Raw genomic sequence first — 22,337 nt, 5'->3', positions numbered from 1 at the left:
CTGATCTTGGCATTAGGCTTGGTGCCTCAAACTACAATGACCGGGTGCTTCTCTATCTTTAAGTGCACAATTAGCTTATAACATTTCTTTACAGAAAATTACTTTAACCACACAGGCATGAAATTGAGAATGCTTTACTCTGAGCTTGGCAGCCTGTATATCCATATTTAGTAATAACGTTGATTAAAATCATTATTTGGCCATTCGTGGCCATTGGCATGGACATTTCCTTCCTTTTGGAATAATGACGCACGGCAGAAAATACCTAATGAACTTAATTGATTTCTGCAATACAAATCAATGATCGGAATACGAGTAGATTAACCTAATCTCAGTCCCTGCATGCTGTTCCAGATCCCTCTTCCTCATGTGAACGTGTCTCCCCGTCCACTGGGCTTCCAACACTTTGGGGGCTTTTTATGTCCGTTTGTCCATCTGTCTGTTTCTCACTTGTTTGCAGGAGTGGTGGAGGGGAAGGCCTCAAGTAAGAGTTAAGCCAACTCTGAGCCCGACATTAATAATTGAGGAGGGCAGGAGGGGAGAGAATGGCTCCTGCAATATTCATATGTCATATTGACTTGACTGCCAGCCACTCGTCCATGCACCCAGTACTTATGAAGTCTCACAATTGACTGAGGATGCAATGCCTCGTCCTCCCCCAGCCTCGCTTACATCTCCCTTTCCCTCCCTCTGTACAATTTCTCATTTTCCATCCATATGCCACCCCCTCCCCTCTTTCTTCACTTCCTCCCTGCTCTGCCATCTCTCCTCTGGTCTCCTCGCCAACCCACTGCCACCTCTTTTCATCCTCCTCTCATACTGCCATTTCTCAGAAGAGTATGGCATACCCATGGGCCAAATTCCATTATAGACCAAATTAAAGAGTGCTTCTCAACTCCCTCAGCAGACAAAAGAAACACATGGGTGCACCAGACACTCCAACACTCCAACACTCCAACACTCCAACACTCCAACACTCCACACACACACACACACACACACACACACACACACACACACACACACACACACACACACACACACACACACACACACACACACACACACACACACACACACACACACACACACACACACACACACACACACAAGCCTTACCATTGCACCAACCACAGATTACATGCAAAAGGCAGAAATATATACATATTACATTTTATAGGTAAAAGGACAAACTGCAACTTCAGATTGGGTCCTTGAGTTCTGTAATCACTGTCGGAGCCTTCCCACTGTTGCTCTCTAAACTCTGCATTTCCTGCCTCTCCATTTCTCCAGGCCCCAGATGAAGCCTTTAATCAGCCCTGGTAATGTTAACATGGCTATGAATAAGAAGCCAGTTGCCTGACTGGTCCAAATCTGGGAGGCCAGTTTAACGAATTAGACAGTAAAGCGGAGGGAACGATAGTTAGTACCAGCCGTCTGCATTTTAGCATCAGCCGTAAAATATCAAATCCTCAGAAATAGTTGGAGTGTTTCTGAGGTCAACCAATTATTGAGCGCTGCAGGCTACACTGGCTGCCTTTCAACGTGATTAGATCTGAACTCACCAGAGGACATCCGGTCTACTTGTTCTCTTGCACAGAGAGCTGAGATTAAAAAGCTGAAAATTACATAGAAAAATATATATTTTTGTATGCTGTAAATTCAACATCTGCTGCCCTTAACAGGAGTAAAGGAAGAGCTGGACTAAAAGGAAAGGGGATTTGATACGAGGAGAGTCCCCTGCATCTTCCAAAACAGCCTCAAGCTGCAGGCAAGATCCTAGAGCAGGGAGATATAAAATAATAAGACTACTACTGTTAAAACTATAATATCAATTTTGGTGATTTACATTTGTCAGGACCCCAGGGCCAATAAAAATCAAAAACAAGTCTAAAAACATTTGTTAAATCCATGCCAAACTGAAAATGAGGCCGCTGTATAACATTCCTTAAAACCGGACTTTTTAATAATGCAACTATTAGAGAGAAGAAAGTAGAGTCAAAATAATGAACTCATTTGATTGCGTGTGAACATGTTGTTCCCTGATCATGTGCAGGAGACATATGATTTAAAGTCCAGGGGGACAACTCCATGACCCTGGTGTTAACACATATATATATATATATATATATATATTGGGGATGATGCATCAATAGTTGTGTCTTTGTGTGTGTTTTGGAGCGTGGCGGGGAGTAGTGGTGGATAGTGGGTGTTGCAGTATTTCACACCTCTTCTCTCCCTGGGGAAGAAGTAATAATAATTCTCCACAAAGCTGAAAAGACACAGCCTGAGGACTCAGACAATACATGAAAACAAACAAGCCACACACACACCAATCGGAAAGAGCCATAAACCACCAGCCGCCCACACAGTCCTCACTGAACCGGGCCTGTAACGTTACTCTGCACCAACACCCATTTAATCACAAGCACACACACCATCAATTTGTGGAGCAGAAGAACAGCACAGTAATAAATATGGAAATAACCCCACAGTTTGCACACATGTGTGTCTGGGTGTGTGTGTGTCAGAGGAAACAAATGGCCCCCGCAAGGAAAGAGGTGTAAGCTTTTATGTCATCCTGTGTTAAGATGACACACCTAACAAAAGCACAAAAGTTCACACCACACACACACACTGACCTATCCATGACAGCAACTGTGTACAGATGGATCAACAAACACAAATGGATCAATTGGAAAGCAGTGCACCCCCCTTCCCCACACACTATCCATGACGGTGACAGTGGGAAGGGAGAGGGGGGTGTCTGTCATTGTCCTGTAAGGGGATATCTGAACTGATGTTGGCGACTTATCCGCACTTTTCATAATCCGGTGTGTGTGTGTGTGTGTGTGTGTGTGTGACAGAGTAGCCAAGCCTGGTGTTGTTGATAAGAGCTGAAGGCTTAGTCCTCAGTCACAGGGACACACTCAGAGCATTAATGAGCCCACAGCACAGAGAAGAGCCTTTGCCAAAAAGGTCTTTATCAGCCACTAGGGCCCTGTGTGTGTGTGTGTGCGTGCGTGCGTGTATGCGTGTTTGTGTGAGTGATAACAGTCAAAGGGGGAGGGTCCTTGTGTCTTCATTTTTGTTTGTTTGTTTAAATTGGAAAGTATTCAGATCAAACACACTCATCCTCCACACACACACAATTGGCTCGTTAACGGGTATAGCCTCAAAATAATGCCAAATCTGGAGAGTAACATAACTATATAAAATTAAATATGGTTCATGCTGCCTTGTGGTCTACTGAACATGGTTAGAAAGTAACCGCTGGTGAGGGAGGCCAGAAGAAGTAGGGGTTTCACACATTACATTTTACTCGACTACTTGACAAAACTGGTGGTCGACACTGTGCATCATTGTAGATTTGTCGTTCATCTGCACGGTGCATGGTGCAGTAATACAAAAGTGGCAATGCCTTTACAGCAGATACGCAGTCAGCCAGTTGACAACAACTCAAATGCATCAGTCATGATGCCCTCATAAGAAGAAAAGTGAAAGCATACGAGATGAAGTGGTGACGGTTTCATTGATCAACATCATACATGGAAAACTATTGGTTGGGGAATTCTAGGTTTCAATGCCAAAACGTCTGCAGCAAACTAAGTAACACAAGGAGAATTTCTATTGCCACACATCTCATATACACACATACACACACACACAGTACAAGAGAAAGTCACTTCAAACGGAACACAAAGCAAGCTGAAAGAACAGACTTACCTGAACACAACACGGGAAGAAAACAGTTGTCAATTCCAACTTCTTGATGAATGGCTTTTCTCCCCACTCGCTCCGATTTGTCATGTTTCAGTCACCAGGAGACGTGGCTTTCATCTGTAAAAAGGTACAAAGCAGAAGGAGAAAGAACAGTAGCATCAGAAGGTGTGATATAAGTGTCTGTTGAGCGCCCAAAGTTTCTTATCATTTACGTTTGAATTAAATGGAATCCACAAATCCAACAAGCAGGCAGTCAGTCACTCATCCAAAGGGGAGATGGAGAGATGAAAGGGGACAAGAGAGAGGGAAAGTAGAGAGTGAATTTGAAGTGTTTCAGGTTAAGGACAGTGCATTAAGAATTTATGGGATCCAAGTGATGCTAGTTTGAGATTACAGCAGGGGAAGGGTTCATTCAGCTTTAGAGTGATACTTGTGGTTGGAGGGGGGGGGGGACTGCTGAGTTGTGTAACTTCTGACAGTGGGGGGTATTTCCCAGATACACACACGTGGAGGAAGCAGAACATTGGGGTAGACAAAATATTTAGAGGAATATCATACAAGAATCTCCAAAATTGCTATTAGACAAACTGAGCCCAGGACATTTGACTTAACTTATCAGGAGGGGCCGCATGTGAGAACGCAAACGTCTGCGTCAGTTGCTCAAGACAATCTTTCTACCCTTAAAGAGTCCGGAGAAACTGAGCTCATGTGAGTATACAGCAGGAAATGATCTGGAGAATTCACAGTGAGTGGGCGTGTTCATGACATTTCTGACATGCGACAGACGGTTTTATAGAGATTTGGTCGATAAGGCGCAGTTTCATTAGCTGAGGACTTCACACGTTCGTTATTCAGCTTCGTGCTCTTCCCAGATGCGGCGCTAAAACACTCCCATTTTTTTATGAATGTGTGACCCCGAAGAATCTCCTGTTGTGGTTTTGGCCAATACCGGATTATGTCCAGAGTTCATGTCAGAGGTAGGTCACATAAACACCACATTTAATAAAGCATTTACAGGGCTACATTGGCATATATGCCTGAAATCTGGATTCAGCTAATTGTCCTTCAACACAATGCACATTGTGAATGTGCATGCAAAGCCATGATCTCTGTGAACACACTCATGCAAGACAGTTTACACAACAGATTGGGTGTCTGTATTCAGACATAACAAAAACACACATGCTCACATAACATGTCTGGCTCCTTTAATAGAATCCGTCTGCTTCCAAAGCCCTGGAGTAACACCAGGGTTGGAAATTAACTTTTACGTCCACCTGCCACTGTGGAGGTGGATTTCAAAAGCCATCAGCCACTCAATTTCATTTTTTCTTTTTTAAATCAGCCGTATCTATATAAGTTAATAAGAGCTCTACAATATTCAAGCATGATTATATAGGCAAATAAGCTATTCCTCAAGTAAATATTTAAATTTGCCAGAGCTGAACAGCAGGGATGTGGGTCATAATCATCTACAGATGGAGTGGAGTGCTGGACGGTCTCCATCAGCAGGTCACATATGCTTCTTGATGTGAGACGAGAGGTCCACTCACTCTCCACCAACTTGGTTTGATTGAAACCTCACAGGTTGCTGTAGAGGCCGCTACAGAGAAAGGATTCAATCAGGCTGAGGATGTCAAGGCTCTGCTGTCAATCTCTGTAAAGGTCGTCATGTCAACATTCACTTCTCAGACTGCCAGGTCTTGAAGATGGTCGACTGCGGAGATAATTTGGTTAACTAAGGCGATGACAAATATAGTCGTGAAATGCTTTTTTCCACAACTAAGAGGGCAACAACATCGTTAATAGGATAAATGCACCATATCAACGTATAATATTGTTGACAAAAAAGTGTAGTTCTATAAACTTCAGTTGAAGAAAGCAGAACACAGAGTTATTTTTCCCTCAAATGTGTAATTTTTTAAATGTCTCTTTTTGAATGACCTCACATTTCTCCTCCTACGCTCTTAGATCATCTCTCTGGATTGTGGTGAACAGCAGCACCACAATAATGCACCAACAATGTTACATATGCTCAGTAATCTGACATTCAGAAGTAAAATCATTTTTCTTTTTTTAACATTATGCCAAGGATCTCATTACAAAGAGGTGCTGCATTGCTTCCAGGTGAGGCAGACTCTGTAAAAAAATCGGGCTTAAATAAAGTCGGTTGGTTAGTTCATAGATTGCTTTCTTTGCATAATGATGATTTATAACTGAACAGCTACTGTATAACACGATGAAGAACAACACTACCATTAAGGTTTACAACATTAGAGTAAATCAAAAGCAGTTCTGAAAAAACTGAAACTACAGTTTTGGATTCCTGGGCACAGGGTTCTTTTGGTCAAGGGTTTTTTCTAGTCATGTTCTGATCGACTCATGTTGCAAAATTGTTGCATCTCTCCAGACTGAACTTAAAATCAGTTGGATGAAATAATGAACGTGTTTGGACTAAATTAACACTGGTTCGAGATTTTATTCAATAGTGCCCCTCCCCCGATGTCTCAATGCTTTGAAAGTGTCTCCCTGTCATTCTTGAAAATACGATTCACAGAATTCTTAAAAGATACTAAATGAATAAATGTTCAGTTAATAGCTTTCAGAAATGTATAAATTGGAAAATATGAATATTTTTGATTTAATTCCTCCAGGCCAGCCTGACGTGATTCGTTTGAACCGTAGTGTGTAGTTCACGTTCTACACTCAAGTTGACCTGGAAACTCCTTGTGTCTCATTGTTAGTGTCAGAGGGAGACAAGCAGACTTGAGATTCAATCTGAATTGAGAAATGTGACAAAATCCTGCTGAAACATCATGGTTTATTTCCATGAGCTTCTTATTCTACCTGTCACCATGGCTGGTCAGTGAAGCAAATTCACCAACTACTACATAAAATCAACCACATTTGGCAGGTGCTAATTTGTAACCATGAGTAATAGCAGTCATTACGGCACTGGAGCACACACACACATTCACACACAGGTTGACCAGCAGGTTATTACAGCAGCAGTGTAGCTTATTACCCTGCCTCAGCACCACTCAATTATTCAGCCTGAGTCCACGGGGAAAGTAGACGCAGCTCAGTGTGCTACTTACAACAAGTCTAAGTAGGCCAAAGAGACTGAAACTAAAGTATGACACACGGATGCACCGCAGCGTCACCATGCATTCCACGGAAACGGGGAAATCCAAGGACAGGTAACACAATTTAGGCAAAGCTTCATGTGGAAGGGTTGAGTCTTTTTCTGGTAAATTGATCGCAGACGGCAAAACATTTTCAATAACAGACCCAGAATTTCAACATGGCCCAACAGCTATTTTCAGTATCAGTTCCTAGATCCAAACATATATCTTCACTATTGCCAATTTTGCCTTTTCTGTGAAAGTCAAGGTATTTCCTCTCAAAAACATTCCACTTGAGCCTTCTTAATAGAAACAAAACTTGTACATCCCAAGTCATATATACCTGAGTGACTGTGTACACCAACCACGGAGGATGATAGATCCCTGCTTGATCCCCCAGAAGTTTATTAAGTACTTTTGTCATCTTGTGGATAAATACAGAGCGAAGGCAGAGGGGCTGAGCGTAAGAGAGGAAAGGGAGCAAATCTATTTTAGAGTGAGATTAAGCAGAGCTGTGTTGAAATAGAAGCCCTGACTGACCGAGCCATGATCTGGGGACTTATTAAAGAGTCTTATTAAAAGTTAAGGAAGGCCCTAAGAAGCGTACAATAAGAGTGGGGGATGGTGGGGATCACGGTGGAGGGGGTGATGTGTGTGGCGGAGAAAGGATTGAGTTTAAGCTCCCCTTTCTTTTCCCTCCCTCACTGAATTCTCTCTTCCCTGTTCTGCAGGCACACACACACACACACACACACACACACACACACACACACACACACACACACACACACACACACACACACACACACACACACACACACACACACACACACACACACACACACGATCTCCAAACAGGTCAGCTAAATAAAGTCCACATTTCCAGCCGGATTTCTGACAGCCTGAACACAAGCACAAGGCACGCACATGCATGCATATGGCAAGCCGATTGAGTATTTATTCCATATCCTTGATATCAAGTTTCAGTCCCTTCCACTAGTTTGGTCACTGTCAGCACTAGTTGGACATTTGGTCGCACTAGTTCGGTATTTTACTGAACTAGTTGAACAAAAAATCTTACTAGTCACTCTTTTTCAGCAACTAGTGGCACTTTTGTTCAACTAGTTAAACAGAAACCTTACTAGTAACACTGTATGCCGCACTAGTAGAGCCAAAGTCTCTACTAGTGGGCTTTTTGCTGCACTAGTGGCCCTTTGGACCGAACTAGTAATGCTGAAAGTGTTACTAGCTTACTAGTGAGCTGTAAAAGCTCTGACATGTAAGCTAGTCAAACATGGATTCAGCTTACTAGTAAACTAGTGGCCTCCAATTTTCTGCACTAGTAAACTAGTGGGAGCCCAAATGCACACTAGTAAACTAGTGCAGCCAAAAAAAACACTAGTTTACTAGTAAAAAGCCTATTTTGACCTTACTAGCAAACTAGTAAGGTGCAAAATGTGTACTAGTAAACTAGTAGGGTCAAAAAAAACACTAGTTTACTAGTAAACACCTATTTTGCACCTTACTAGCAAACTAGGAGGGTGCAAAATGTTTACTAGTAAGCTAGTGGGCTTGAAATGGGCACAAGTTTACTAGTTGCAGTGTTTTGTGACCTTACTAGCAAACTAGTCAGGCTGAAAGGGCTTACTAGTAAGCTAGTGGCAGCCAAAATGCCCCTAGCTTACTAGTGGCACTTCTGGACACACATGCTAATGAGGGGATTCAATTTGAAGCTTCCTATTGGCTCACCAGCAAGAGCTCCAGCCAGCAAAATATTAACCCTATAAAGCCTGGTGAGGTTTCACAGCGGTGAACTGCAGCTCCTTGCTTACTATCCAAACAGAATAAACACGTACATGTGTGTGTGCATCAGATTCATTATTGTTTTTGAACAACAATGAAACAAAGGTAAAAATATTTAATCTATTAGGTGACAGGGTTTTCAGTCCGTGAATCCAATAGTGTTCCCTCCTCTCGCTGGAAAGTGAAACATCCAAGCTTCCTCCTCTTGAGAGGAGCGATAGCGTCTCAATCCCGATATGAATTACTGGCATTTCAGCAGCAGCACAAACTGCACTGAAATGATCATCACTAAACACATTAAGTGTTAGGGTTGCCACCATTGAGGCTTGAAAAACCGGGAAGCGATATCCTGGTTTCACGGAGGAATAACACATGCAGGAGTGGAAGTTTTTCACTTTATTGGGCACGCTCCAGTCATTTCATAATAAAGCATATACTTCAGTATAAGGGTACATATTAACAGAAGCCTAAAAACAGGTCTACAATATAGCCCCCTCCTCCATTAATGTTTTGATATTTTCGAGAGTTGTATAATCTCAGGACTCGGGAGCCTCGGGAGTGGCCAGTAGTCCAACCCTGTCTCTTTGAAAACCCCACATCAGTAAAGTCCATTTCAATTTTATTCTGTTACAAAAAAAAAAAAAAAAATGATCTGAAGGTGAAGAAATGAATTAAATACATGAATATTCCATTGTAGGCCCACTGAGGGTATTATTATATTATATTATGAACAACTAATCTGACTAATGTTTGGAGGTCAGTGTATGTTGATCTGCTGCAGAATTTACTATCGCCAGTAGATGGCAGTGCTAAATGACCTGAGAAGCTTTTCTTTACTTATTTTCAATTGAAAACTTGCCATATACAAAAGAATAAGGCAATGACTAAATTAGTTATAACATAGTGCATTCACTGTTCACAGGAATTACACATCTGTTAACATCCAGAATGTTTTTTCACATATCTAAGGATTCAACCATTTACTGTATCAAAACACATGAGCACACAACATGCTTCTATTTTTTACCTATGCTCCAGAAATATGGAATTCCAAACCTATGGCCACAGGAGATGCAAGCTCTGTCAGAATTTGAAAATGGCAAATGAAAGGTTATTGATCAGCTGTCACGCTTCCTAAGCAAGCTTTCTTATCTGTTACACATTTTGTTATTCTTATGTGTTTCTACGTTCCATTTCTATCTTTTACTTATGTGAGTTTTGTTAGTATACCTGTTCTTGCTATTTGCTGCCTCTTTCGTTTATTATGAATTGTATTGCTTGGTTTTATCTTGCACTATTTGCACCCGTTTTAATAAGTCTGTTTTTATTTTTAGTTCTTTATTGTAAAATACTTTGAGCTACTAATGAACCCTAATGAATTTACATTTAATCAAATGTAACATTTTAGGCATGGCTGCTAAAATAACTCTCACATGCCATAAAAGAATGTTGCTAAAAGGTTTAGATCATCACAATTCAGAGCGGGCACTTTAAGGCTTTGAAACACAGTTTGAACCCTGACCAATCAAAATCCTTGTCCCGCCTGCCTCATTTGCTTACAGTCCAGTAGTTTACTAGTGGACATTTGCGCCCCACTAGCTTACTATTGGCTGCATTTGCACTTTACATGTTAACTAGTGAGGCATAATTGTCCACTAGTAAACTAGTTCGGGTCTGTTTGACCTTACTAGTTAACTAGTGCGGCTTGAAAAGAGTCACTAGTTAACTAGTAAGAGCCAAAATGTCCACTAGTCACACTAGTGAGGTTGTTTTTTACCTTACTAGTAAACTAGTGAGGCTCAAAATAGCTCACTAGCTTACTAGTCGAGCCTAAAAGTCCACTAGTAAGCTAGTTGGGGTCTCTTTGGCCGTACTAGTGAGCTAGTCACAGCCACATTATTTTACTAGTAAACTAGTAAGGTCCAAAAAGAGCCACTAGTAAACTAGTGGCCCTGATATTGCCCTCACTAGCTTACTAGTGGAAGACGTTTTGTCTCACTAGCTCAACTCTGTATAAAACATGTAAGGACTTTGACCGAGCATGTTGAACATTTTTCTTACATGTTGGCCATTTTCTTCAACTAGTTCAGCTTTGCTCAGAACTAGTGAACGAATGTGCACAACTAGCAAGACATCTGATCGACATGTTGGGCTTTATTTCCAGCTAGTTGGCATTTTGGGCACACTAGTTGACATTATCATCTTACTAGTTTGACAAAACTGCTTACTAGTCGACATGCGCACGCAACTAGTTAACTAGTGATGTGATAAAAGGTCACTAGATAACATGTAGGACAATACAGAATTTCACTAGCTAACTAGTTGCATGTATGTCTGGGGCTGAGGACATACCATCAGTGGACTGTATGTGGTAAGATAAGGTAAAGCAAGTGAAACATACTATAAGAAAATGTTCTCCTGGCCAAACTGTACTCAGCTAAGTAAAAGTGAAATTGAAATTCCTAATATGATTAAGAGCAACTGGCAAAGTTGTATAATCACATTGTTTTTTGTACAGAAACTTCTGCAAATAGGACACTTGGAATTTGGCGAGTAAGGCTCTTCCTACTACCAAATGCTGATCAAGCTGTCCTTCCCTCGTTTACAGAGTGCTGTAGACTGAGCACAATCGGCTTAGGTAACGTTAATGTACACACTGTGTTGATTCTTTGATGTGAGCATGAACTTCAATCTTATTTATTTATTTAAACTGGAAATGTACTCCCATCAACAGTTGATCTGCAAATGTTGGATATGAAGTGTATTTACATCTCTTTGGCCAGTGTGCAATGTGAAAAAACAATGAAAGACACTCATTTGCTCCACTTTTGGCAGCAAGAGATAAATGCATTAAAAATGCATATCAGAGTATAAATATATAAAACCTCAGCCTACATATACATGCAGTCTGGCATCTTTAAAGTCACATGATTTCATTATCCCATTTATCTTGCACGTATAGTGAGTGACTAATTTGGTCAATCAAACACCGTAAAAACACATACAATAAATTTGATGATTTTACATCCTCAATGCAATTTAAAATGGAGTTCACGCTGCATGGATCACCAAACACACAATAAGGCTATACACGATTCAACTGTGAGTTAATAGCTAATAAGAGACAATACTTAGATTCAGTATGTTGACATCATATTGACAACACATTTTTTATAATTTTTTCCAGGGAGCCCGAGTCATGATTCGCAAGGGTCATCCACACAAGGCAGTATAACACAACTTTCCTGGACTCTTTCAGAGTTTAACAATTTCATCTGCCAAAGCTTTCCGTCAGTAAGCCTACATTTTATAGGATTTCAGCTTGCAAGAGCTGACAAGAGCAGGGTCCTTTCAAGGATTCAGGCGAATACGCTGAAGGAGCTGAAGACAGCAGTGGGCAGAAGCAGGCTTTATATTATCCCGCATGCCAATATAACACTGCCTATACAGGTAATATTTTGTTGTTCTTTTGGGCCAACACCCCTTTGAATATTAGCACCTTGATAACAGTGACTAATTAGGCCCATTGTTTTGTTCATCTAGATCTCAGAAGCTGAAAGCACTGCTTCAACATCATCATCCACAACGCTGATGGCCAGACCTGCAGCCTCACCCACTGCCTTCCCAGCCATTTTAGAAGGTCCATCCACTTCAGCCATCACACCTCCGGCCTCACTCGCTGTCCCGCAGGTCACACAACCTGCTCCTACTGCACCAACTTTGGACACTGAGGGAAGCTCATCACCCGTAAGTTATTGCAAAACAATAATATTTTAGGGCTACAAACTGCAACTTTTTTTTATAACTAGGTCATATATCATGTAAAACACCAGGAAGGGGCGAGGGATGGGTACCGAAACCTGGTATTAAATGGATCCTGGGGAGGGATGGGCATTCAATTAAATTGTCTTAATCGATCGTCGGGAGAATTAACTTTAGTAAAAAGTAATCTTATTGTCGAAGAGTGGGTTAATAAGTCATCTGTTAAATTTTCAAATCTTACCTCAGCAAAAGACAGTTGGAATAAATGCTAAATCTTGTCATCAACAGGAGGCAAGTTTGGATTCTGAACAGTGGCTAAATGCTGGTACCCCAGAGGTTAGTATCTGGATGATTATACTGTAGTTCAGTTTTTGTTCAAATGTGGTATTAAATATATTATTCAAATATTTATGTTTTTAGATATTATTATTTCATGCAGTCTTTGTACTTTCAAGGTGTTTTACAGAAGAGAAAGAATGGCACCACTAATCAGGTACAGTATTTTTAAGTTTACAAAATAGAAGAAAAAAAATTTCCACCCATAAACACTGTCAATACTCATCTATTACATAGATTTGAGTAGAGTAGATTTACAAAGTTTGAAATTAGTTTTTGAAAAGCCTGAATATGTAATGCTGACACTTTGAATTAAACAAATTGGATTTTTTTAGTACTCCCATCGAGGACTTCCTCATGGATGATTCTGAGGATGGAGAGGAAGACGAGGGGAGTCTTACACTTCCCTTTAGAGGTGACGGTCCTCCATTGGTAAGTTTAATTTAATTTTTTCCATTAAAGAGTAGTGGTAGGTTTTTCTTAAAGAATTGTTCATTACGTCCACATACTTAAAACGAAAATAATTGTATATTGCCCCTTTTTCAATGATGCACTTCATACATTTTATAAACTTTAGGAAGAAGTGGATCTTGCAACACTTTTGAAGAAATTTCAAGAGGATCATCTTAATGGTGAATTGGGATCCACCATTCCCATCAGGAGGAAGAGGATTCTGGAGGGTGCAATGAAGGCCATCTCCAGAGTCAGCTTCTCTTGGACCCACTCACCTCATATTGAATTCATTGGAGAAGATGCAGACGATATGGGGGGGCCACAGCGAGAGTTTTTCAGGTCTGAATAACTCAAGTAATTTATTAAATGTATAATAACAAATCTTTGCATGTTTTCAGGTTAACTGCACAGTAAAACAAACTCTTATATTTTTCTTTTCTGTTGATTTCTTCTAGACTCTTGATGATTGAGGTTCAGACATCTCTGGGCATTTTTGAGGGAAAGGCTGGCCAGGTCTTTCTCTCATACGATCAGGCAGCCTTGGACCAAGGCAAATTTTACAAAGCTGGCCAATTGGTTGCCTGGTCTGTTGCCCACAGAGGTCCGTGCCTCAAAGCCCTCGATCCGAGCCTCTTTCTTCTGATGTGTGGTCAGGATCCCCAGCTGGACCAGTTTGACTGGCATGTGCTGCCTGACCCAGAGGTCCAAACCAAAGTGGAAAGGGTGCTTATTATCATGTTAAGATTTATTGGGATTTAAAACAATAAAAATGTTTTAAACTTTTGTTCAAAGTTAACAAAAGCATTACATAGCATTTTGTTTATACTAAATGACTACTGGATGACAAATAATTGCTTTAATCTAATCTGGGACTCCAGCTACACTGTTCTCACTCAGATTTCTCTCTTAGATACAACAGTGCAAGACCGCAGGGGACCTCACTGCACTTCAGCAGGAGTTAGGAGACTGGATCGCTGATTGCGGCGTCCCAGGGATTTTCAGTACCACGTGCGAAGAAATCCCAAGGATTTATGCATATGTAGTGAAGCACTACATCTTCCTTAGGTAAACACATACACAAATGAAATAAGCTTTACTGTACAATACAATAGTAGTCAAAATAAAAACATGGTTTTACTGTATGCTATTAGCTGAAAATTTGTACAATGTAAATATGGAAAATATCAAATATGTGTTTAGTAATTCTTAAATTTTGTTCACAAATGGATAAATATTGTGTCATCAAGGCATTGTGCCATGGTAACATTAAGAAATTTGGAATCACTGAGAAATTTTTATGTATGTATTTGTTCATTTGGGACAGAGGTTGATGCTTTTAATCCCTAAATGCAGCACCAAATTGATCAAAAATAATAATGATGTTATTGATATTGCCATCTAAGAATCAGATGGGCATTTGTTTCTTGTTTGTCAGACTAGTCACGTACTTTTCCACTTGCACAGGTTTCCATCTGTGCTTTCTCTTGTCGTTCTGTCCTAGTCATGGCTGCTGAGACCAGCAAGCCGTTGTAAACATATACATAAGAAACTGATTTCATCCAGTAATAGTAATTTGTATTTGTATTATAATTGTATAATTATATGTACATGTTTTGTCTCTGTTGGTTTATAGAACGGCCAAGATGATCACTCAGTTCACAGATGGACTGAATGCGTTTGGGGAACTGTGGGACATCATAAAGGCAAACTGGATAGCGTTCCTGCCGTTATTTACTAACATGCAGGAACCGCTATCCAAGGAGGCCTTTAAGGCCATTTTCCTGTACACCTACAGCAGCAGTGGAAGCAACGATCGTGAGGCGGAGGAGGACACTATCTACTGCTGGGAGATGGTCCTCAACATGATCGAAGGTACATTGTATTCCTTTGGGGAAATTGTGGTGGCAATAGTTAGGAAATCTTATAAAAATAAATTACACAATACATAAACATAAAGGCACATTGCAAATATTCATAGTGTTATTGTGGTAGTTTTTTCAGATTTCTAACAAGGCTAGTTATGTTACGCCAATGTAGCCAAAGCCATTAGAGCAATGGCAAAATTAAAGTTTTTATGTCATCAACTGTACCTTTTGTGTCAAACATGTACTGTAAAGCCTGTCATGTTTATGAAGCCAGAAAAAGACTGCAGGTCCTGACCAGACTGCGTTGTGTTCTGGTGCACGTTGACATGCTGGACACAGGGATATATTGCTGAACTCAGGTTTATTCCTGGGAAATAACCAAAGATGGTAAAAGGCTGTCACATGGATTTATCTCTTCTCATCAACACTCCTCTCGCAGTCAAATACAGCGCAGACTGATGAGAGACTGGAACTGATGCGGTACATATTCTAACCCTCAAAATAAAAGCTCAACATTTGTCAAAAAATTACAAGACAAAAGTAAAGAAGTGCAATTTAATACAATACTCCAAATACCAAGAAAAATAAACGTAAAAACAGTAAAACTGGTGAAAGATATTGGTTTCAATTAATATACATTATAAAAGTACACATACCATAAGACAAATTTTAATTACTGAGGTTACTTACTATCTGTTTCATTCACATAACCTATATTTTGGAGAAAGGTCTGGCATGTAATATAGTCTTGTTAGACAATCGATTGTATAAATGAATGCAAATGTTATTTACATTTTACTTTTTTCATGGCAGACAAGGAAAGTGAACTTAGGTACGAAGAGATCCTTATCTTCGTCACCGGAGCGGATGAGGTTCCAGCGCTGGGCTTTACCAACAAGCCCAGCATTGACTTTTTCCAGCAGGAGGCAGGCCAGCGTCGGATGCCGTATGCATCGACGTGCATGATGTGCCTCTACCTGCCGAGAGGCATCACCAAGGAGGAGGAACTCCACAAAATGCTTTTTCAAGCAATAAGAGACTCAGTTGGCTTTGGCAAAGTTTAGTCCCTGTCAGACCGTATTGTTTTCATTTGTTAAGCCATGTTAATGTGATCAAGTTTTGTGTGTGTTTGTTTCTGCGTTCTAATGATGTTACATGTTAACAATGTTCTGTTCATTTATAAAGTTTTGAATCTCCCTAGCACACACCAGATACTTTTCCTTTAAATCCGTTGTTCCATCCATTGCATTCTGCAGTTCCTGCTGTTGTTCAATGCTTAGGTTATTGAGTGGTGGTGACACAATAACTGCTCGTTCAAGATCTTCACTATTTGCTTGTAACTGGGCAAGCTGTACGCCATGTCTTGCCAAGCAAGCTTCCAGATTTTCTTGGCTGTAAGGGTTATCTCCAAAGATGTTGTTGAGAGCTGTTGAGTCCTGCTCACTGTTGGCTAACATGCCCTCCATCCAAATTTGTGTTGGTGTATGGTTGTGAGCCGATCTAAGTCTATGGTTGTTCCAAGCCCTTCTGAAAAAATCTAGTCTTTTTTGGATTTCTGGCTTATACACTATTTGTAGTGCCATTATCTGAGTGTTACATTCAGGGTTCAATATTTGTTCATCTTCAAACGAATGGAAAAGTGTGTAGAAGTAGTGCACAACCTGCAGGAAAACATCTCTCCAAAGACGTTCAATACGTTGGTTGTGCACTGACCGGCCTGTAATGTGCCTTGCATGTCCAGCTTGTCCCTGCAGAAGGTTCATTAGAAGAGCAACCAGAGTGTTTTCCCCTCCGTGGTCCGATCTCACTCTGGAGGGTAACCCATAAAGACAGGTGGCTCGAACAAAGTATGTCACAACTGTCAAAGCTGTGTTATCTGTGCTGCAGTTGATATAAGTTATTAGTCTGGAGTTCCCGTCAATACCAGCATGCGTCACAAACCCCCACCTGTAGAACAATGGGGAAAAAAAGAATAATGGTTTACCTCATTAGCTATAAACCATTATTACATTTTCATCAACAGATTCATAATGAATAAAAATAATTTGGATGAGAAAAAGATTGAGATTAAAAATGTGGAAGAGGAATTGGATGAAAAACAGAACAAGGCTGGATTTGTTGAGGTCATTACGTATGATAGTTGTACTTTAAATGCATGCACAGTGACATTGAGTCGTCACTAGCCATCCAATATGGCCCCTAATACTCCCAGCAGTAAAAGAAATACGAGAGCTGACCCCTGATTACCGAATTAGACGCATATGGCCATCTATGTGCCACAAACTGTTGGGAAATGGCACATAGTATGTTCTCCTTGCCACTGTCTGGCTCCATCTCTGGGCTGCAGCAGCTGGATCAATGCGGTTGAGAGTCTCTCGAACTCTTCTTCTTGGTACCACAATCTCGTCGGCATGCAGGTATGCCCTCATCATCTGAATTGAGTTCATAATTAAAGACAATTAAGATACAGCACATTTTGTATATAAATGACACATAACACCTACAAGTGAATATGTTGTACAATGCTTACTTCTGAGCCAGATCTTGGAAACAGGCTGTGGAGTCTCCTGACGTGCTCTTCCAGATTAGCATCACTAATGGCAGTGAATCTCTTTCCCACTGAAAGCTGAAAACACCTCATTTTTTTATGCAGGTATGGGGGGAACAGCCCAACATCCTTGCCATGGCTCTCACTGTAAAGCCTTGAGTGAGAAGCAGCTCAATTTGCTCTCTTGTAATGTCAAGGGCAGGTCTCCCTCGTCTTCCTAAAATAAGGAAATAAAACAATTAAGGAATATCATTAAATGAATGATCACTATAATAGCCTAATTTAATTACACATGACATGAAGCCCAGACAAACAAAGTCAAAAGTTGGTTTGCTGTATCCCCTTCCTCTACCACAAATATTATAATCATTCCACATCTTTTGTCTTCCCAAACACAGGTAGGGCTAAAAAAAAAAAATTTATAGAAATTATGTGTAGATTACTAGTTGAAATCAGGGCAGTTACATGAACTCACACTGTTTGGTGTATTTGCATGGCCGAGGTGATAACCTACACGGATTTTCATGTTACAAATCCGGGCTATTGTCATTTTCCAAATTCTGATCAACTCAGGTCTTCCAACCCACAAGCAACAATTTCCCTGAAGCCACTTCGTAGAATTACATTTTTTAAACATGCTTATGCCTACCCAATAAAAAATGTCAACTACAACTGAGTCACAGAATAAGTCTTTAAATCTACAAAATGCTAATTAGGAGACCCAGACTTTACTGTCAAATCCACAAACAAATCAAGTGGATAGGCTCTAATTTCCACAGGTTCAGGTTGAATTCACAATATGTACTCAGTAAAGCATGTATGCCCAGTAGTCTAGCTATTTGTTAATGCATTTTAAAAGAACAGTTGATTAACAGAGGGGTTTATATAAGTATACCACTACAACAAAATAGCAATACTATGCACATGTCGGGATGAGGTACGTATTTAATTTTAGCATCCCTGTCTACTATAAAATCAAATGAGTCCATATCTGAATAACAGAGACAGTTAAATATTTGTACATAAGTCAGCCTACCTGTATGTAGACGATGCGCTGCATGGAAACCAGCACGGAATGGAATGGAAGCTGAAGGCGCAGCAATGATATCTCTGAGATTCGTGAGACTCTGAAATATATCCTGCATAGCCTCAGGGCTAATATTAACTTCAACTCTTCTCAGGTTAGCAATGGAGGTGTCGATAGCATGCACTTCTCTGCGACCTGCAGATCCTTGGTGATATGCTTGTTCGATCGCAATACATCGTCTTCTGATACGTCTCAAGACGGCGTCCGCCATGTTCAAACCAGATTTTCTTTTGAAACTTAGGCAAGTTTGCCGGGGGATCTTGCAGCGGGTGGTGGGGGTGTAAGAAGCGGAGTGAAGGTGATTAGCATATGACACAGTAAATGGTTGACATCCTTAGATATGTGAAATAACGTTCTGGATGTTAACAAATGGGTAATTCCTGTGAGCAGTGAACACAGCATATTATAACTAATTTAGTCATTGCCTTATTCCTTTGTATATGGCAAGTATTCAATTGAAAATTAGTAAAAAAAAGCTTCTCAGGTCATTGAGCACTGCCACCTACTGGCGATAGTAAATGCTGCAGCAGATAAACATACACTGACCTCCAAACATTAGTCAGAGTAGTTGTTCATAATATAATATAATAATACCCTCAGTGGGCTTACAATGGAATATTCATGTATTTAATTCATTTCTGCACCTTCAGATCATTTTTTTTTTTGTTTATTTGTAGCAGAATAAAATTGAAATGGACTTTACTGATGTGGGGTTTTCAAAGAGACAGGGTTGGACTACTGGCCACTCCCGAGGCTCCCGAGTCCTGAGATTATACAACTCTCGAAAATATCAAAACATTAATGGAGGAGGGGGCTATATTGTAGACCTGTTTTTAGGCTTCTGTTAATATGTACCCTTATACTGAAGTATATGCTTTATTATGAAATGATTGGAGCGTGCCCAATAAAGTGAAAAACTTCCACTCCTGCATGTGTTATTCCTCCGTGAAACCAGGATATCGCTGCCCGGTTTTTCAACCCTTAATGGTGGCAACCCTAACACTTAATGTGTTTAGTGATGATCATTTCAGTGCAGTTTGTGCTGCTGCTGAAATGCCAGTAATTCATATCGGGATTGAGACGCTATCGCTCCTCTCAAGAGGAGGAAGCTTGGATGTTTCACTTTCCAGCGAGAGGAGGGAACACTATTGGATTCACGGACTGAAAACCCTGTCACCTAATAGATTAAATATTTTTACCTTTGTTTCATTGTTGTTCAAAAACAATAATGAATCTGATGCACACACACATGTACGTGTTTATTCTGTTTGGATAGTAAGCAAGGAGCTGCAGTTCACCGCAGTGAAACCTCACCAGGCTTTATAGGGTTAATATTTTGCTGGCTGGAGCTCTTGCTGGAGAGCCAATAGGAAGCTTCAAATTGAATCCCCTCATTAGCATGTGTGTCCAGAAGTGCCACTAGTAAGCTAGGGGCATTTTGGCTGCCACTAGCTTACTAGTAAGCCTTTTCAGCCTGACTAGTTTGCTAGTAAGGTCACAAAACACTGCAACTAGTAAACTTGTGCCCATTTCAAGCCCACTAGCTTACTAGTAAACATTTTGCACCCTCCTAGTTTGCTAGTAAGGTGCAAAATAGGTGTTTACTAGTAAACTAGTAGTTTTTTTGACCCTACTAGTTTACTAGTACACATTTTGCACCTTACTAGTTTGCTAGTAAGGTCAAAATAGGCTTTTTACTAGTAAACTAGTGGTTTTTTTGGCTGCACTAGTTTACTAGTGTGCATTTGGGCTCCCACTAGTTTACTAGTGCAGAAAATTGGAGGCCACTAGTTTACTAGTAAGCTGAATCCATGTTTGACTAGCTTACATGTCAGAGCTTTTACAGCTCACTAGTAAGCTAGTAACACTTTCAGCATTACTAGTTCGGTCCAAAGGGCCACTAGTGCAGCAAAAAGCCCACTAGTAGAGACTTTGGCTCTACTAGTGCGGCATACAGTGTTACTAGTAAGGTTTCTGTTTAACTAGTTGAACAAAAGTGCCACTAGTTGCTGAAACAGAGTGACTAGTACGATTTTTTGTTCAACTAGTTCAGTAAAATGCCGAACTAGTGCGACCAAATGTCCAACTAGTGCTGACAATGACCGAACTAGTGGAGGGGACTAAAACTTGATATCAAGGATATGGAATAAATACTCAATCGGCTTGCCATACATGCATACATACACGGGCACTATTACATGCACTTACAGTCATCAAGTGCTTTTCAGAGCAAATCCCCTCTTTCCCTGTGCTCCTGGCCAGTGTGCAGCACAGTCACCGAGCGTAACAAAGGCTGGTGCAGGCTGATCTGGTTCAGTGCAGTCCTGCGTAGCTGCAGCCTGTCCCGTAGAGAGTAGAGGGAGTGCTGTACCAGCTGCTTATCGATCAGTTAAAAGATAAGACTTGCTAGAGCTAAATATCTGACCCCCAGGGGGAGTACTGCCACAGAGCTGCTTTCCAACCTCACCAGGAACCCAGGGGATGCGGATTGAAGACCACAATTATATGTGTGTGTGCCTGTGTGTTCATGTGTACGTGTGTGTGCGCGTGTAAGAGTGAGAGGACAATAAACAAGCAGTGACAAAAAGTACAGAATATCCTTCACCATTTTGCCTCTTTGTCTCTCCCCCTTCTCTAGATACTCACCATCATCAGCTCTTTATCCTTCAAACCAGAGCAGGCAGGAAGCATAATGGAAACCATGGCAACGAGACAGCGAATAGACAGCACTGATTGAGCCGTGTGAGGATGGATGGATGGTATGGATGGATGGGATTTTCTGAGAGGACAAGTGAAGGGGAGCTGAGCTGAGAAGATATGTGGGAGAACAAAAATAAGATTCTCAACACTAGTTTTCAACACCCTCCCCTTTTACATGCATGTTTGAATTAGACAGTCACACACACCCACACCCCCCCCCCCCCCACACACACACACACTCCAGCACAGTGGAACTTCATTTTTTGGCAGATCTGTGGGACTTTGAGGGATAATGCGAGTCGGTGCTTTGGTTTAATAAGGGCTCTGTGGCTTTTTCTTTACAATTTCCAAGCTGCAGCTATCAAGGTTACTCACAGAATTCTGCTGGACTCAAACCAGCAGAAAGCATGCAGTTATTCCCAGTCACTAAGGTTCTGGCACTAATTCTATTTAGTGCACCTCAACTACCAGCATGCAGTGTCTGGCATTAAGGTATCCTCAGATGTTATGCTGGTTTCCTCCTGGCAGTAAGCTGGAATTATAATGTCAAATTTAAAACAAACATCATAGAAACAAAACGTATGAGGATTAATTTGAAATTATTCTAATTTATTCCAGGCTTAATCCCTCATCCCTGGTAAGTAGCTGTAAGCAGGCAGACACACACACTCAGTCTTCTATACCCACACATACAGTAATGCCTACAGCAGCTCCCAACTCCCTGAGTAACCAGTACCAGGAAGAAGACAAACCATTACTGCCTTGAGGTTGCATGTCTCCGCCAACCAGTCAAGTGGCAGATGTCTGTCCCGACGTATGAAGTGAGGACTTGAGAGATTTACTAAAAGGCATATTCTCATAGTTAGCATTGAAACGCTTGGGATATGTCCAGAAACAGATGTCACCATGACCTTTGACAAACAAAATATGAATTC

At 40.8% G+C, this 22,337-nt stretch overlaps 1 protein-coding gene across 1 annotated transcript in view; it reads right to left on the bottom strand.

The window, feature by feature from the left end:
- Positions 1-21,036, bottom strand: part of dab1a (DAB adaptor protein 1a) — a 251,276-nt gene extending 230,240 nt beyond the window's left edge. The window contains exons 1-2 of the mRNA XM_062395920.1: positions 20,911-21,036; positions 3,727-3,840 (exon numbers count right to left, since the gene is read on the bottom strand). The gene's annotated coding sequence lies outside the window, so the exon portion shown is untranslated. The remainder of the gene's footprint in view (positions 1-3,726; positions 3,841-20,910) is intronic.
- Between the last annotated feature and the right edge of the window lie 1,301 nt (positions 21,037-22,337).

The sequence above is a fragment of the Platichthys flesus genome, chromosome 9, assembly GCF_949316205.1.
Source record: "Platichthys flesus chromosome 9, fPlaFle2.1, whole genome shotgun sequence".
In the NCBI taxonomy this organism is placed as follows: Eukaryota; Metazoa; Chordata; class Actinopteri; order Pleuronectiformes; family Pleuronectidae; genus Platichthys; species Platichthys flesus.
The sequence above is the reverse complement of the archived record's forward strand: the minus strand, read 5'-3'. Positions and strand labels throughout refer to the sequence as shown.